Here is a 20,269-nt window from a genome sequence, read left to right as displayed (position 1 = left end):
AAAATTCTAAGGCTGTCTCAAGTTGACCTCCCTAGACATACCAAATCATGCTTGGCAAAGTTAAAAGACTGAGACCAGATCCATTTTGGTGGTTTGGTTGGTATAAAGAAGAGGATCAAGGCAAAGGACCATTTTTTTAATTCTTCGCCTCCACTACACCACCTGTGCCCATGCCCGATCTGCCTCCCTCCCCAATTGCCTCTAACTTTTTCCCTATTCCCTCCGGCAATCGTTATCTTCTTTTATTGCCAAGTTCAAATTTTTATTTCTTCTATTATTTATGTGTAATTGTTTTGAAGTTGTACTCTGCAAGTGAATGAAACTACCCAAAATTTGTCTTTCACTTTTGTCTGATTTCACTCAATATAATCACCTAAAGGTCTATCCATTTTCCACCAAATGCCACTTGATCTTTTTCACAACTGTGTAATATTCCATTGAATAAATGCTCCACAGTTTTTCTACCCATTCTTCTGTTGAAGGGCACATAGGTTGGTTCCATAATTTGGCAGTTGTAAACAGAGATGCTATGTACATAGGTGTAGTTAGCTCTTTTACATCAAATTTTTCATGTTACTTAGATAGACAACTAATAGCAGTATTGCTGGGTCAAATGAGATTTCCACAAGGGCTGTATCAGCATGCATCCCACCAACATTGGATAAGAATTCCTTCATTTCAATCTCACTTAAAGTGCCTATTTAGGCCCCTTGCCCATTTTTTTTAATTGGGTCATGTGTTTCTTTATTGTTGAATTAATGTAAGGTACTTTGTAAATTTAGCCCCTTATCAGATGTGTGGTACACAAATATTTTTCCCATTCTGGAGGCTGCCTTTTCATTTTTGTGATAGTTTCTTTTGAGATACAAACACTTTTAAGTTTGCTATAACCCCAACTTGTTTATTTTTGGTTTTGTTTCCCTTGCTGCTGGGGTGGTGTTCCTAAATACGTCTTTGTGATAGATGTCCTAGAGTGTGTCCTCTATATCTTCTTTCAAGTACTTCATGGTTTCAGTTCATATATCTGAGTCCTTAAGTGTGTCCTCTATATTTTCTTTCAAGTACTTCATGGTTTCAGTTCATATATCTGAGTCCTTAACCCATTTTGAGTGAATTTTCATGCATGCTGTTAAATGTGGGGCTTGCTTTTATATATATATATACACACACACACACACACACACATATATATATATATATATATAGAGAGAGAGAGAGAGTTTGTTTCTCTAAGCATATTAGCATGTTATCTGAGAATAGTAAGAGTTTAACTTCTTTCCAATTTGTATTTCTTTTATGTCTTTTTCTTGCCTAATGACTTCATCACAGAATTGGAGGGCTATGTTGAATAACAGTGGTGATAGTGAGCATCACTGTCTTGTTCCTGATGTTGATGGAAATACTCTTGTTCCTGAGTATGATAATGGCTGTTGATTTGACCTATATTTTTAATTACAAACACGTGAACACCCCTCAGCATGTTCTTCCCTTCATCTACTCCCACTTAACTCTCTAAAAGGCAACAAAAATTTAATTTTATCTGGGGGAATGGAGGTAGTAGGGAGTTTTCTCTGACTTGATATTTTATTTTTTCCAAATTTATTATTCATGGGATATATCTGATACCCAGAGTTCTTCAAGTTTTAGGCATTTGCAGGTCAAAAGTACCATTTTGTTACCGTTATATCTAAAGAGATCATCAAAATCTGTAATTACTTACTTTGGGACAGTGAATATCTCATAACCTCATGTGGAACAAGGGAGAGAATAGTTTGGGGTAGCAAAAATTTCTGGGGAAACATAGAAACTAATCTATTAAAATTCTACCAGCTACAATATTAAAGCAACAATAATGTTCTTTTATTTGTGTTAAATAGCTAAGAATTAAGACACACTTTAAGCTGATTCAAATTTTCATTCCAGAATTTCTCTACCAGTGAATGATTTTTCAGAACATAGACAAGTTCTAGGAAGTTATATGCTATTAAAACTCTCAAAATCATTAAAATATAAAAAAGATTCAATAAAAATGAAAAATGAAGTTTTATTTGTAAACACAAAATTCCATTTTTACAAGGAAAACACACAAAATCCCATAAGCTAAAGACTGTGTGTTATACTTGCCAGGAAATCTGTGAGAAGAAAATAACTTAATGTGTTTCATCTGTAGTAAGAATTATCCAGGATTTTAAGAAAACAAAAAAAGTCAACTTTACAATAGTAGCCTGAGACCCACAAGATGAATCAATGTTGCCCTACCTTTCTTTAAAATGATATAGCTGAAGCATGTTAGCCTATCTTCTTGAAGTGATATGAGGAAGATGCACTATTTTCAGCAATTCATATCAGTTAAGCACTAAAAATGACTAAAAAACAGGTTAAAAGAAATCTACCTCTAGAGTAAAAATAAAAATTTCATATAGTTGTTTTTCTCTCCTTTGCAGGAAAGAAAAACCCTTATGTGATTTATTTTTAATTGGGAATACAGTATAATTTAAAACTAGGGAATTTTTTAAAATGTGTACCAGAAAGAAATTACAACATGAATAAGACAGAAAAAAATTTAAGGACTCAAAAACCATTTTAAATTACCTAACACTGGAAGGCTAATAAAACTACCTGATTTAAAGTTTTATCATAAGTTACGTAGAATATAGGCCTTGGCTAAATTTTTCCCCATTGAATCTTCAGTATTCGGAACATTGAATAAAATATGAAAACCATTCCATAAATACTAGCTGAGTAAAAAAAAATCATTTTATCCTCACTACACATTTGTTATATAATGAAGGGACTCTCATTTTCACTTGAATTTCATAAACAGAGATGGTGAGTGATTTTATTTTCAAATAACAGTCATAGGCATGAGACATTAGCAAGTCTTAATCCAGTTAAGTGCTCTTTCTTCAAGAGCAGAGCAAGATTTCTGAAATTACCAAAGCATTTGTATATCACTGATGACTTGGAACTACTGTTTTAAATATATACAGATGTTGCTAAGTACTTTGTTAGACTCAGAAATAATGAATTTTTTGGTTTTGTTATAAAACTCTGTGTTAAAGGACAAACATAATTTCTTCCTAAGCAGTTGTTCATCTAGTCATTCATTCATCTATCCTTTTTTTCTCAATGCTATCACTCAACACTACAATAAGGAATCCATACAAATAAAATAAAGCTGACAGAATCTAAGCTATTATATTAAGTAATCTAACTGACTCTGCTTTGTGTTTAAAGAGTATTATGACTTTGCCATGCCTTTGAACTTTTCATAATATGACAGTAATATGGCACATTGGTTTAGTTGTAAAAGGTCCAGCATAATTTTTCAAGCAGTTCCCTTCTAATTTTACCAGGACAGATTGATATGACAACCCCCTCAGCCTATGACTTCAGAATTACATTCACTCCTGGAATTACAGAGAAACACTTTAAAAATCTAGTCAAACCAAAACTATATAGAAGAGCTCAAGACTGAATGAAAGATATGTTGAATGAGGAAAAAGTTAAAGAAATCAAAGGTATTTAGCAATGAAAAAAGTCTAAAGTAGAGGTAAGTTTATTGTCCTCAAATATTTGAAAAGTTTTAAGGTTCCAAAAAGGACTATATTTGTTCTAGGGAGTAGAACTAGTACTGGTAGTTGGAAGGTAAAGAGTACAAGCTTCAGATGAATATAAGCAAGTCAAGGCTAGTCAAATATAGAATGGATTATGCAACTCAGTCCATGTGGAAATCCTCACTATTTTTTGTCACTGGGCTCATTCCAACTGTAGGTTAGAAAACCACTTGGTGGGGGTTGATGTAATCCAATTCAATCATTACATTCAGGTTTGGATTTCATGACCTTTAAAGTCCATTCCAACCCTGAGATTCATTGAGACTCTGAAACCCACTCCGCTGGGAGTGCTGCCTGCCAAATCAGTCTTTGCATGAAAGGCACAAAATTATGTCAATTGTTGCAGCTGCAGTGAGTCAGCTGGAAACTGCTTGACAAAGGCAAAGTTCAACCTAGTTACTAAACCCCAACTAATTTTAAATGATTTTAGCTTTCTTAGATGGTTCCAGAATTACACACTCAATTAATGCTGTTGATGTCAGCCAAGTCTCCATGAAAAGAAGCGGAAAGCATGGCAAGTATTTGGATAAATCACACCAAAGAAACCTGATCTTTCTGTTCTAATGCTATCTTCAGTGGTCCTAAAGACTCAGACCAAAAGGATATCAGAATTCAGGTCATAGAGGGTTGAACTGGAAAATAAGTGCTCTTGGTTCTAGTCCCTGCTGTATTTCCCTATGCTTGCGAGAACAGAGTCTGGTGGATCCAGACTTGAATACTATTATAACCATTAATAGCTCTGGGGCTTTGGAGGAGCTACCATATAGCTTAATCTCTTTAGCTTTTCTATAATAACAGCAACAACTATTATTTGATAGCCTGTCAAGTGCCTGCTACTATACTAGAACTTCGAATGAATACTTAATTTGAAATGGGCATTTTTATCACATTTTAGAAATGAAGATAGATTTTAAAAAGATATAGTTACTTCCTCAAGCCACATAATTAGTAGGATTTTTATCAAGTGGACCATTTCACTACATGAAATGCAACAAAAATTAGACAATGAGATACAAAAAGTGTACTATGTATCTTTCAGAAAGATTTCCTTAAGGAAAGATCTATGCCCTTCTTGTGTTCTGCCTCCACCCTGATGTCTAGAAAGTGTCTGTGGCACGTACACTCTCACAAGTACTGAGAGCCACACCAAAGGTTGAGAAAGTCATGAATTGGAGAGAGTCAGGTGATTTTCTGGAACCACCATCTCTCTCTCTAGCTGTACAAAAATGAAGTCCTTAACATGGAAAGAAATACACTTTCATCATTTTAACTATTATGAGATACTATTAATTTGAATTTTAGTTAAATATTGCTAAACTCAATTCTATGTGATAAAACACATCCAAATAAATTGTGTTTCTGGATCAGAAGCTCATGATAGGGTATGAGATAAGAGAGGTTTGGTTAAATGATGTGTAGACAGTAATGACAGAAGCTGAAAAGTCATCTAACAATTGAGAACTTCTGTAGGTTACTAAATAGTACATGGTAAATTTGGGGGCAGTTTAAGAAGTAGTATACATATAAAACAAGTTCCAATGGTTTTCATAATAAACTAGTATACTGAAAAATCAATCTTAACTATGACAATCCTCTATAATCACATAATAATAATAAACCAGTCATACTTTCACATTAGAGGGTAATGAGCCATCCTCTGTTTGAGACACTGATTGAAATAACTGTTCCATAGTCTTCTATGTACCATGCCTACCTTATATGATATGCTCCAAGTCCTAAGGACTTATTGAAGGCACAGAACTTGAAAAGCATAAACCCTGTTCTCTAATGAAAAAGATGTAAATTTTTTTAATATTTTATTTTACATAATTCTTACATCATTTTTCATTTTTGTACAATGTATGCATTTTTATTTTGGTTATATTCCCCATACAATTGCACCCCCCCCCTTATTTTGACCCTAATCCTTCCTCTCCCTGCCCCCCCCACCATATCTCTGGTTTATAGTTGCTTGTTGATTTTGATTTTTACTTTGTATTGATTAGTCTTTTTCCTGGTCCCTTATTTAGGTTTTCTAAATTCCTGCTATGACTGAGACCATCCAGTATTTTTTCTGAAAAAGATGTAAAATTTAACAAGTAAACAAATAGGGCCTGCCTGGTAGCCTAGGGGTTAGGTCTCAGCATTATCACGCATAAGGCCTGAGTTGGATCCCCAGACAGGGCGCTAAACCACATGGCACAGCAGACCTTTCCTGTCTCAACCTCTGCTCCCCTTAGCAGTGTACTTCAATAAATCCACCAGTTCTGCTTCCCATACTGTCTCTGGTAAATTCTCTCGCCCCTGCACCTCTGGCCCACCACCCCAGTTCTCCTGTGCAACAATAAATAAACAAAATATTTTTAAAAAGCAAGTAAACAAATAAATACACAGAAATGTATGTTGTAGTGTACAAGGTGTCCCAGCAGCCCACAACAGCACTTCCTACTGGACTGTAGGAAGGGATGAAAATAAAGATTTCTCAAAAGCAGTGACAGTTGCCCCGAGTCCTCAGCAATCACATAGGAGTTACCCAGGCACAGAAAGAACAGAGAGACACTCTAGACTGAGTACACAGTAATGAACAAACATGCAAAATCAACAACTTGGCACATTTGTACTGGTGTAAAAGTACTATAGAGAAAGATGAGAATGGAGATATGATAAAAGGGCAAGATACTGAAAGACCAGTTACATTGGACAGAAGAGCTTAAATTTTAAGATATCAGAGATTTTTTATTTTTGGTTTAAAAATATTCCCTTTTTAATATTTTTATATTTTATTCTACATAATTCTTACATTTTTTTTCATTTTTGCACAATGTATGCATTTTCATTTTGGTTATATTCTCCATACAATTTCCACCCCCTTTATTTTGACCCTAATCCCTACTCTCCTCCCCTCCCATCCCTGTAGTATGTCTCTGGTTTATAGTTGCTTGTTGATTTTGATTTTTTCTTTATTATAATTAGTCTTTTTCCTGGTCCCTTATTTAGGTTTTCTAAATTTCTGCTATGAGTGAGACCATCCGGTATTTTTCTTTTTCTTTCTGGCTTATTTCACTGAGCATGATCCCTTGCAGCTCCATCCATGTTGCTGCAAATTGCATGAGTTTATCTTTTTTGACTGCTAAGATATCAGAGATTTTTAACAAGTACATAAATAATCAAATATATTTTCAAAGATCATTCTGTCAAGAATTGCCATTTGTGACAACATGAATGGACCTTGAGGGGCTTATAGTAAATGAAATGTCAGAAGGAGAAAGACAAACACCTTATGGTTCTCTCATATGTAGAGTAAAATAAACAAAGCAACCAACATACAAAACAAAAACAAATCTTGGGTTCTGACAACAGAATGGTGGTCATTAGAGGGGGAAAGGGGAAAGAGTGGAACAGGTAGAGGGGGTCAATTGGTTGGTGATGGACAGTAAAACACATAGTGGTAGTGGGCATCATGTGTCGTATACAGTTTTTGAAGTATGAAGCTGTACATCTGAAACATACACAGTATGTTAAACCAATACTAGATCAATAAAAGAAAAGTAGACAACTAAATTGTTTCATAGAAGGGACCCTGGACATGATGAAATGTTCAAGCACGTGAAGTTAAAAATTTCGAAAGCCTGCCTCCCTATCCCTTAAAGACTTTTTTTCTTCAGTAATATATATGAAGGAGAAACTCCTTCAAAGGCATCTCCTCCTCTTTTCACTGAGAAGGCAGAATTTAATCTGTACATCTTTTGTTTCTGTATCTTCTTTACTAAACTCCCTAACTAAACACTTTGTCCCTGCTCTCCAAAGTCCCATTTTAGCTAAGCTATTTAAGATGGTTCTGAAGCCACTTGCATGAGTTACTCAGTCATACTGGGTCTCTGCCATGTACATAGGAAATACACATTATTACTAAAACTTCTGTTCTTTTTTCTTTTATGCAGAATTTTTTTAATATTTTTCATGAAGGCAAAGACAATATTGGCACATCAACAGTAAGAAGATTAGGATTGATTTTGAATGATAAACCTGGCAAAGAAAACTCTCAGGATTAAATGCCAGAGATTAGCAACAGAGTTCTCAAGATGCAGTTGTGACAACAAAGAAAAGTAAAGGTGAACACATGGCCATCGTATCATCTGTGCTTGATATGTGATAGCACAAAGCAGCCACCAACTCTTTCTAGTCAGATATGTGCATGGGAACTATATCTTCTATAACTATAACTATATCTTCTATAACTATAACTATACCTTCTCCACTCCAATACTTCACCACTTTCTCATAATAGTTAAGTGTTCACTATCAGCTCTGTGCTACTTTCTACAGGAAAGTCCACAGCTTTCTGAAGGTGCTAGAAATGTAACAGAGGCTGTGGACACCACAAAAAATGCTCATTATTTTTTCATTACTTCAAAAATCATGTAGTGGACTCTACTATACACTGGGCATGGGCATTAGAAATGGAAATAAAGAAGTCAATAAAGCAGTAGTGTTAATTTTCTATCTAGAAGCTCCCAAAGAGGACAATGACCAGCTATGAATAGGAATGGCAAGAGCTTCTCCAAGATGACAGAAATTGAGCTGTACCTCATAAGAGTATAAATTGTTCACAACAGTATTTCTTAAATTTGTATACACCTAAGAACATCATTAAAATACAGACTCTGATTAAGTCACAGTAGAATCCAGATTCTTTAATAAGCTTCCAACTGATTCTAATTCTACTGGCCCAACAAGAGTATCAAGAAGTCACAGTTTTTCTAAAAAGCAGTATTAGCTAGAATTCATGTGTGAGTTTTATTTCTAAAATTTTTCTCTCAGAATATTTAGTCATTTTGTTACATCTATTTTTAGTGTTTTTATTGTTTTCTACTGCAATAGTTAACTGCTACCTCAATTTAAATGACTACACTTTGGATATATTCTTCAATAAAGATGTACCATAAATCATTAATTACTATAAGTAGTCAAGTATATTTTTAAGATATTTTGACTCTATAATGTAGTTTCTTCATGAACAATTCTCATTGATCTATTCTCTCTTCTAATTAAAGCATTATTTCATTAGGATTAGGGAGAGGATATAAATGCTTTCTTATTTTCTCCTGACAACTAAATTGTTCTACTTTTTCAGAATTTAATTGGAATGATCTCAATTATCATTGAAGCAATAAAAATTTTGCTGGTACTCTGTGAAAACTAAACTGGATAAAACTAAAGGAAGACTCTTATTTGAAGACTATATCTACAATTTTTAAACAGATTAAGAAGCCTATAATCAGTACTCTATAACATGTTGCACGTTGCAAGCTAACAAACAAAAGCCAAGATCCACTATTGCCAATTCTACCACTAATATTCAATATCACAATCCTCATTCTTAAAATGATGGTATAAATACTTTGCTCAATTCCCCACCTCAGTAGCCTCCTAACTCTAAAATATAATTACAACCTGCTCCTGAATATTCAGTTCCCCATCTCTGTCTTTTTAGAGTAAACCCAGTATAAGAAGTGCTAGGTGAGTATTTAGTATTCAACTGAGTGCTGAAATATCTTATTTAAAAAGCAGATTCCCTGGCTGCCAAGTGCCTTAGACCTTACTTTGGACATTCAGAAATTGAATTTCAGAACCCTCAATTTCAATGTCTTTTGCAGTGGAGAGCTATATTTGTTTCTAGATCAACAAAGTTACAACATAGTCCTTCCTACTATGTCGACACTATCCATTGGAACTTAAATTAGATTTTTGGTTATTACCACAATCTGCCTTCATTTTCCATCACAGACTGAATTTATCTGGTTCAATTTTTTTTTTTATTAATACTAATGCCTGAATTTTCATATTTTGCTATAATTTCTTTCTCTGATACCATGAATGTGCCTAGATTTCTAATCTTGGCCTTTCTACCATAACCTCTTTTTCACCAAATCTATCCCCCACCTTGGTCAACCTATTCCTTTTACTAATAGTAAGGTCCCTACTTTTTGAGCACCTAGTTTGTTACCTAAACTATCCTACATAAAATGATTAAAAGGAGAATCCCCATGTGTAAAAAACTTATTCTTCAAACAATAGTGTTCATTCTAATAGATATGAATATAAATTAAAGCAACTTTGAACCTAATTCCAAGTGCATTTTATTCAGTATTTTTAAATGTCATAAACACATTTTTTCAACCCATCGTTTTGTAGAAATCTAATTATAATTTTATTATATGCATCCTTAGATTTCTGTAAAATATGTGGGTTTAAATTTCTTACAGGTTTAACTGTTTTAAAAATATGTTTAAAAATCCTATAATCATCATTTCAAAATCCTAGATTATAAAGTTTTTAAATATTAGAAAATGCCTAATTAAATACATAAGTAAAGGATACACTACAGAATGTGTACATTATCTAGTTTTTGTTCAGATGTCCAGGAATTGGGAGCTTCTTAAGAAACTATGTTCACACTTTTGGTTCTCTAATTGATACCATTTCTGTTCTCAGAATCAATAAGGGAAAATACTGTCAAAAGACAACCTTCAAATATTTATTTCTTTTATTTATTTTTTTTAATTTTTAAAGATTTATTTATTTATGCATACAAGAGCTGGGTGGGGTATAGGCCAGAGATGTGGGTGGAGAGAAGATTCACCAGAGACAGAGTGGGGAATAGAACAGACAGATGGACTGAAACACACTGCTGAGGGGAGCAACAGGCGAAGCAGGAGAGATCTAATACATACATACTACTGATTCTGCTTTTTTGGAGTATCCTGATTCTAGGACCTAGTGAAGTATCTCCATACTCACCACTTTCAGGCCTCAAAATTAAAAAATAGTTGCACTCTTCCTCACTATAATTAAATAATTTTGTTGATGTTAAGAAGGGTCTTATTCGAGCATATTTTGTTCCCCTTTTACCCAAAATGATCCTGTGAATACTTGATCAAAGTAGACACACCAACCTTTCTGGCAGTAACAACTTCTGGGGAGAATATGCCTGTGAGGTATTTCCTCCAGATCTTAACAGAGATCTTGCCCCTTTGTCCACACACTTCCTTTACAGCTTGCAAAGGATCTCCACCATCCTTCTCCAGAAGAGGAGAAAACAGAAGAAGCACCTGGTGCAGAGTCTTAATTCCTACCTCATAGATATGAAATGCCCAGGATGCTGTAAAATCACCATCTTTAGCCATGCACAGATGGTAGTTTTTTGTGTTGGCTGCACCAATGTCTTCTGCGATATTGTAGGAAGAAAAGCAAGGTCTTAACAGAAGGATGCTTCTCCAGAAGAAAGCAGCACTAAAAGTGCCATGAATCAAGATGAATGGAAAAACCGTCCCAAAAAGCATATTTTGAATTTTTATTTGGATATTGTTTGGATGAAATGAGGTTTGAATTATATTTTGAGTTACACTACATCTTAAATTTCCTTCTCTCTGGTAGCATCAATAACTCTAAGAAGTTCTATATTTTTAAAGCACTATTTTTAATTACACAGTATCAACTTATTCTTTTGGAGTTCCAGATAAGATGGAATCTTTCTCACTGAATGCAACTATAAACCTGGACAGAAATCATAAGTAGGTATTTGAAAACTCCAAAGAGTGAGTAGAACAGGTAGGTCAGATATCACCAGAAGTAAAAGTGTCACCATATCAGTGGTATAATTTCCACTTTTTTTTCCTCCTGATCTCCTTTGGCTAGAATTTATTTCAGTCAGATCCCCAGAATTTAAAACCATGAAACAGGCAGAACTTCAGGAAAGACCTTAGAATTCTGACTCAGAGATAATGCAGAAATTCTCGTTTTCTCTTTTCTTTCATGAGCAAGCCCCCAATAAACTTGTGGCAGGGGTAACAGTGGTAGCCACAGGAACCCAAAAGAGTCAAAATCCTGAGGGAGGGTAACCTTCCTCTTAGTTTAGTGGAGTTGTAGTTCCAAGGTGGTGGGATCAACCCCTAATACTTTTTTTTTTCCTCCCTGTGTCCTCAAATCATTTGATACTGGATTCAGACTCAAAAATGGAAGTATGCCATAGAGCAGAATACCTGGAATACAAAGTTTATGCCTATGCAATAAAAAGGAAAGTCCCAGGGAATTGTAAAGTACCAGGGTGATGACAGAGAACAAAGTAGTCACAGAAACAACCCCCAAAAGCTGTTTAAGTACTTCAGAGCTCATTCCCAGCTGCATAGGTGTGGATACCAAAGACTTCAATAACTGAATTAATGACTAGACCACCACCCACATTCAAAGCTGAACAACGAGTGGCATAAATCCATAAAGCAATACAAAAGTCTAAAACACTAAACTGATAATAGAAATACAACCCATATTAGATAGAAATTAGATAGAACTTGTGGCCTGAATATAAACAGGTTGCTTATCTGCTAGAACATATTAATGTATATACTCTCAGTAGGATTAAACAAGCTAAAAAGCCTTATAATATCAAAATCAAAATGTCTAGGATACAATCCAAAACTAATTGGCATATGAAGAACCAGGAAAACCTCATCTCACATGGGAAAAGACAAACAACAGATGCCAACACCAACATGACACAGATGTTGGCACAATCTAACAAGGACTTTAAAGCAGCCAAAATAAAAATTTTGAATTTGCCATCTTGTACACTTTTAAAACAAATTTTAAAACAGAAAATCTCAATAAATAAATAGAAGATATGAAGAAGAACCAAATGGAAACTTGTAATCAAAAAATATAATCACATAAAAAACACCTCTGTACAGACTCAATGGCAGAATAGAGAACAGAGGAGTCAATACACTTGAAGCCAGATCAACAGAAATTATCCAATGTGCACAGTACATAAAAATTGTTTTTAAAAATGAGCTGTTCCACAGAGATCATGGGATAATAAAATATAAAGTTTAACATTCTGTCATAAGTTAATGAAAGAAGAAAAACTGCAAGCTAAAAAAAATCTGAAGCAAAAACAGTCACAATAATCTCAAATTATGATCTCTATCAATTCAAGAAGTGAGATTAAAATAGGATAAACATAAGAAATCCATGTCCAGCAGACAAGGCGTGCAGGGAGTGCGTCCCACATCACCATTTTAGAACAGGGACATTTCTTCAGTAAAGACTGCTTAAAACTGGCAGAAGGGTCCCTGAGGAGCCAGAGGTGAGCTGGGAAGTTCGTCCACACAAGGCCCCTTCTCGCCTGTAGTCCGAGCCCAGAGCGGGAGCGGGCACCCAGCAACTCCTCAGGAAAAAAGCACACCACAAAAAGAAAACCAACCCCCAGATTGCAACGACAGTAACTTGGAAGAACTTCTGAGCCTTGCAGAAAGAGAATTTAAAATTGCCATGATTAAAAAAACTGACAGAAGTCATAAAGGGAAACAATGATAAGGGAAAAATAATCAATGATCAGAAGAATGAGATTGAGTCCCTAAAGAGGGAAGTAAAAGAAATGCAGGAGATCAAAGAATTAATGGAGGCACTAAAGAACTCTGGGGAAAGCAGTGAAAGCAGAATAGAAGAAATGGAAGAAAGAATAAGTACTCTTGAAGACAGAGAAATAAGAAGAACCCAAACAGAAAAGGAAAGAGAAGTACGAAGGAAAAAGACTGAAGAAAGACTTCGGGAACTATCTGACACCATGAGGAAAGGAAATATAAGAGTTATAGGAATCCTAGAAGGAGAGGAGAGAGATGTAGGAACAGAGAAAATATTCAAGGAGATAATTGAAGAGAATTCCCAAATGTGAAGAAGGAGCTGAAAATTGATATACAAGAAGAAAGAAGAACACCAAACTTCCACAACAAAAGGAAAAATACAGCAAGACACATAATAGTAAAGCTCCCAAGAATCTAGGACAGGAAAAAATAATGAAGCTGACAAGAGGGAAGAAACAGATAACATTCAAAGGAAAACCAATCAGAATGACATCAGAATTCTCCGAAGAAACACTACGGGCAAGGAGAGAGTGGAGGGACACAGTCAACAGACTCCAAGAAAACAGATACCAATGAAGAATACTCTATCCCACAAAGCTCTCCCTTCCTCTATGAAGAAAGAATAAGGACCTTCCCAGACAAACAGAAAATCTGGAATTTCATTACGACTAAACCCCCACTCCAAAAAATACTACAAGGAGTCCTAAAGCCAGAACCTCAGAGGGACGAATAACAATGAAAGAAGGCCAAAAAAAACCCCAAAATTATTTAAAAGAATAAATAAAATCAAAGGAAAGACAAACACAATGGCAAATACAGATGCTAACATATCAATATTAACTCTAAATGTAAATGGACTAAACTCTTCAATAAAAAGACAGAGTTGCAGGCTGGATTAAGAAACAAAACCCAACCTTTTGCTGTCTCCAGGAAACACATTTATCTACAAAAGACAAAAATAGACTCAAAGTCAAAGGATGGAAAACAGTCCCACAAGCAAATGGACCAAAAAAGAAAGCAGGAACAGCTATACTTATATCAGATAAAACAGATTTCAAAATCAAAAAGATAAAAAGAGACCTCAGTGGTCACTTCATCATGATCAAGGGGACAATACTTCAAGAAGAAATAACACTCATTAACATATATTCACCAAACAAAGGAGCACCAAAATATATCAGACAACTATTGTCATCTCTGAAAACAGACATCAGAGAAAACACATACGTAGTGGGAGACTTCAACACACCACTATCAACAATGGATAGATCAATGAGACAAAAAATAAGTAAAGACACTAAAGCTCTAAATAAGGATCTAGAGCACTTGGGCTTAACAGACATCTATAGAACACTAAACCCAAAAAAATCTTAGTACACATTTTTCTCAAGTGCACACGGATCATTCTCCAGGATTGATCACATACTGGGAAACAAGACAAACATCAACAGATACAACAAGACTGAAATCATACCAACCATCTTTTCTGACCATGAAGGCATCAAACTAGAAATAAACCATAAAAAGAAGGCAAGGAACTCTCCTACCTCGTGGAGATTGAAACCCACACTTCTGGAATACCACTGAACTAAAGAGGAGATCAAAGAAGAAATTAAAAAATTCTTTGAATTGAATTACAAGGAGGACACTAATTTCCTAAATGTATGGGATACAGCAAAAGCAGTAATAAGAGGAAAATATATAGCAATAGAGGCTCACATCAAGAAACAAGAAAGAACTCAAAGAAACAACCTAATCTCGAAGCTCAAAGATCTAGAAAAAGAACAACAAAAAAACCTCAAAACCAGTAGAAGAAAAGAAATAATAAAAATCAAAGCAAAATTAAATGAAATTGAAACTGAAAAAACAATTCAAAAGCTCAATGAAACCAAGAGCTGGTTCTTCGAAAAAATAAAAAAAAAAAATAGACAAATCCCTAGACAGCCTCACAAAGGAAGAAAGGGAGAAAGCACAAATAAACAGGATCATAAATGAAAGAGGAGAAATCACAACGGGCACAGCAGAAATCAAAAGAATAATTAGTAACTACTATGAACAGTTATATGGAAACAAGTTCAACAATCTAGAGGAGATGGACAAATTCCTACAACTCTACAATCACCCAAAGCTAGATAAAGAAGAAATAGAACACCTAAACAGACCAATTACAAGCCGCAAAATTGAAACGGTAATCAAAAACCTCCCCAAAAACAAAAGCCCAGGACCTGATGGATTTACAAATCAATTCTACCAAACATTCAGAGACGAATTAGTGCCTATCCTTCACAAACTCTTCCAAAAAATTGAGAAGGAAGGGACAATACCAAACATGTTCTACGAAGCCAACATTACACTAATACCAAAACCGAATAAGGACAACACAAAAAAGGAAAACTACAGGCCAGTCTCCCTAAAGAACACTGATGCAAAAATCCTCAATAAATTTTAGCTATCAGAATCCAACAATGTATCCATAAGATAATTCATCAAGACCAATTAGGATTCATTCCAGGGACGCAAGGATGGTTCAACATCCGAAAATCAATCAATGTTATCCAACACATCAACAAAAAGATATATAAAACCATATGATAATATCAATTGATGCTGAGAAAGCTTTCAACAAAGTGCAACACCCATTCATGATAAAAGCCCTTGAAATTCTTGGGATACAAGGAACATACCTCAACATCATAAAGGCCATCTATGACAAGCCAACAGCCAGTATCATCCTCAATGGTGAAAAGCTGAAAGCATTTCCATTAAGATCTGGAACAAGACAAGGATGTTCACTCTCACCACTGCTTTTCAATATAATACTGGAAGTCCTAGCCAGAGCAATAAGACAAGAGAAAGACATCCAAGGAATCCAAATAGGAAAAGAAGTCAAACTATCACTATTTGCAGATGATATGATAATATACATAGAGAACCCCAAAAACTCCACAGAAAAACTAATTCAACTCATCAATCAATTCAGTAAAGTGGCAGGATACAAAATCAACACGCAAAAGTCAGTAGCCTTCCTATACACAAACAATAAATCTGAAGAAGAAGAAATCAAAAAAACCATCCCTTTTATTATCAAAATAAAAAAATCTAATACTTGGGAATAAATCTAACAAAAGAGGTAAAGGACCTATACAAAGAAAATTATAAAACACTATTAAAAGAAATAGAAGAAGACGCAAAGAAATGGAAAGACATCCTCTGCTCATGGATTGGAAGAATAAACATTATTAAAATGGCCATCCTACCAAAAGCAATATACAGATTCAATGCTATTCCAATCAAAATCTCAATGGCATTCTTCAAAGAAATAGAACAATTATTGATGAAATTCATATGGAATCACCAAAAACCCTGAATAGCCAAAGCTCTACTGAAAAAAAAAAATGAAGGGAATGGAGGCATCACACTCCCAGACTTCAAACTACACTACAAAGCCATAACCATCAAAACTGCATGGTATTGGAACAAGAACACACACATAGACCAATGGAATCGTATAGAAAATCCAGAAAAAACCCACAGATTTATGGTCAACTAATCTTTGACAAAGGAGCAAAGAATATGCATCAGAGCAAAGAAAGTTTGTTCAATAAATGGTGCTGGGAAAACCGGGTTGCTACATGCAAAAGAATGAAGCTTGACTACTACCTCACACCATACACAAAAACCAACTCAAAATGGATTAAAGAACTAGACATAAGACCTGAAACCATAAAATACATAGAAGGAAATATAGGCAAAACACTACATGATATGCACATCAAAGACATCCTTACAGACACATCACACAAAGCGGTGATAGTGAAAGCAAGGATAAACAGCTAGGACTACATCAAATTAAAGAGCTTCTGCACAGCAAAAGAGACAATAACCAAACAAAGAGAAACCCACTGACTGGGAGAACATTTTTGCACCCAACACTAATGATAAAGGACTGATCACAAAAATCTACAAAGAGCTGATGAGACTCAACAAAAACAAAGCAAATAATCCAGTCAAAAAATGGGCAGAAGAGCTAAAAAGAAACTTCTCTGAAGAGGAAATGCAAATGGCCAACAGGCATATGAAAAAATGTTCAACATCACTTGTAATCAGGGAAATGCAAATCAAAACTACCATGAGATACCATCTTACACCAGTGAGAAAGGCACATATTAAAAAAACTAGCAACAACAAGTGTTGGCGAGGTTGTGGAGAAAAAGGAACTCTTCTGCACTGTTGGTGGGAGTGCAAACTGGTCCAACCACTATGGAGAGCTGTGTGGAGATTTCTGGACCTACTAAACATAGAGCTTCCATATAATCCAGCAATTCCACTCCTAGGTATTTACCCAAAGGACACAGAAACATCAATTCCAAAGGGCACCGGCACCCCTATGTTTATAGCAGCACTATTTACAATAGCTAAGCTTTGGAAACAACTCAAATGCCCAAAAAAGATGACTGGATCAAGAAGATGTGGCATATATACACCATGGACTATTACTCAGCATTCAAAAAAGATAAACACATGCAATTTGCAGCAACATGGATGGCGCTGGAAGGGATCATGCTCAGCGAAATAAGCCAGAAAGAAAAAGAAAAATACCAGATGGTCTCACTCATAGCAGGAATCTAGAATACTTAAATAAGGGACCAGGAAGAAGAATAACTATAAGAAAGTAAAAATCAAAATCAACAAACAACTATGAACCAGAGATACTCTATGGGGGGTAGGGGCCGGAGAGGGGAGGGATTGGGGTCAAAATAAGGGGGTTGCAATTGTATGGGGAATATAAAAATAAACTTTATAATAAAAAATAAAAAAAGAAATCCATGTCCATATGTATCATAATCAAATTATTGTACGATAAAGACCAAAAGCAAAAAAATCCAAAACTTCAGTCAGACAAAACAGTACATTACCTATGCAGAGAACAATGATTCATGTGATGCAGATTTCTCATCAAAAACAATGAAGGCATGGCATTTTTAAAGTTCTAAAAAGAATCCAACCCAGAATTCTATATTCAGTGAAAAATTTCTTCAGTAATGGAAAAAGACATAGCATATAAGCAAACTACAGTATAAATGGAAGGCAATAAGGTATTATGATGTCTGTATTACAATTTAAGTAGTAAAATGTTGATTCAAAGAAAATTGTGAAAAGTATTATATAACCACGAGAGCAACTCAAAAAATAAAAGATATATTGCCAAAGTCACCAAAATAAATGAAAATAATGTTAAATAACTTTTAAATAACCCAGAAGAAAGGTAAAATAGAGGAATGAATAATAGAAGTAATATAAAGCAAGTTTTAAATAGGTCTATCATGACAAACCTAAGTCCAAACATAGCAACAATCATATATAAGTGACTTAAATATTAAAAGAGAGATTGTCAGAACAGATAAACGAGACCCACCTATAATCTGTCTATAAAAACTGCAAGTATAATAACACAGTAAAATAAAAGAGTAGAGAAAGCTATGCTATCAAACATTAATTGAAAGTAGTTAGAATGATTATATTACAAACTAACAAAATATTCTTTAAAGCAGAGAAGTTACCAGGGATAAAGGAGGGCATTATAATGTATCTTCTTAATTCATAAAAAACATATCTTCTTAATTCATCAAGAAGATATGCTAATATTAAATGTGTATCACCTAATAGGACTACAAAATACATCAAACGAAAACTTACAGAATTAAAAGAAGAAATAAATTCTCAATTATAGTTGGAGACTTCAACACTTCTCAGTGATGTATAGAGAAAAATTTAGTAAAGATGTACGTGAACTGAACAATGCCAACATGTTGGATCAGGTTAATTAACATTAATAGGAAATTCTACCCACAAACAGCAGAATATACATTCTTCTCAATATCTCTTTTTTTATTTTAATCCTGCCTAGATATTATAACTTCAGTCTTGCTGTGTCTCTCACATGTGCTCATTAATGTTAGAGACTGGGGATTTTAGCTATATGTTTCTCAACTGAGATGAGGGACCCACTGAGACTTTCTAAGGTATAGATTCTCCTCTCACTTAAACTACTTTCCTACCCCAATTTACAACCGTCCTACATTTGCTAAGAACCACCCTAACCAGCAAAAGAAAAGGCAAGAGGAATATAGAGATAATTATTGCACTTTTCCCCATAGTTTTTAAATGCCTTTTACTTTTTAATTTTAAAATATGTTACAAAAATCAGAAATGTGTAAGTCAACTACAGAAATAAGCAGTCAACCCAACTACAGAAGTAGAGCACATTACCAGTTTTAAAAACTCCTATATGTTCCTAATAATTACATTTCTCTCTCTTCACATTAGAGATAATCACCATTCTGCTTTATATGAAAATTTTTGTTTTATATTTTGCTATTTATGAATGCCTAGATAATAGTTTGACTTTTCCTATTTTCAAATGTATAAAATTTAAACCCTATTGCCCCTATCCATTCATCTGTTTGACTTTTTCCTTTCACTCAGTATTATGCATATGTTTATTGATATTAAGAGATGTATCACATAGTATCCTATGAAATACCAAAATGTTAAAATTTTACTATTGATGAGCATTTGAGTTGTTTTCAGTTTGGGGTTATTAGGATAAGATGCTACTGTGAACATGTGAAGTACAAATGCAAAGTTATTTATAGAGTACGCAAACAGAATTGGGATTGCCAAATCATAGGATATAATACATCTTTAATTCCCCTTTAAAAGTGCTAAACCTCTTTTCCACTGTGGTTCCATGTTTTCATTACTGCATTGGACCACATTCCTAATTCTAGATGTGAAAACACGTCAAGCGAGACACACTTTCATATACTGGTAGCTAATGCCCAACAAAATGAACACTGCGGGAGTGACATGAACATAACTGGTCAGCTAGAGGTTATATGGAGCAACTGTCAAGGAATTGAAAGGCTAATGGCATGCCATAAAGCAAATATTCAAAAATGTGGAATCTAGAAGCAGGACAGATAGTGTGCAATAATATAAGGCTAGCACCATCATATGCTTGGCGAAAACTATGACAATTGCCTGTTGATAGATAAAGCAAAGACTTTTTGTAGTAAGATCTTGACTGTGCAGATTTCCTGAGATCCAACCTAATTCTGGAAATTCTTTTCTTTCATGATGTTTGTGTGAGTTACCTAACACTTTATTAGCATAAATTAAGCAGAATCAATTTCTACTTGCATCCCAACATCCTATTTTCATAATTTT

The 20,269-nt window shown here is 34.6% G+C and overlaps 1 long non-coding RNA gene and 1 pseudogene across 3 annotated transcripts in view; one reads left to right on the top strand and one right to left on the bottom strand.

Annotated features, from left to right (window-relative positions):
• LOC119238980 (uncharacterized) overlaps positions 1–20,269 on the bottom strand; it is a 511,870-nt gene that overhangs the window by 386,561 nt on the left and 105,040 nt on the right. The window lies entirely within an intron of this gene.
• On the top strand, positions 5,324–10,914 carry LOC119238245 (40S ribosomal protein S27-like; annotated as a pseudogene).

Source organism: Talpa occidentalis, unplaced genomic scaffold, assembly GCF_014898055.3.
Source record: "Talpa occidentalis isolate TD23 unplaced genomic scaffold, MPIMG_talOcc4v2.1 talOcc4.11, whole genome shotgun sequence".
Classification (NCBI taxonomy): Eukaryota; Metazoa; Chordata; class Mammalia; order Eulipotyphla; family Talpidae; genus Talpa; species Talpa occidentalis.
This window is presented reverse-complemented; position numbering and strand designations above follow the sequence as displayed.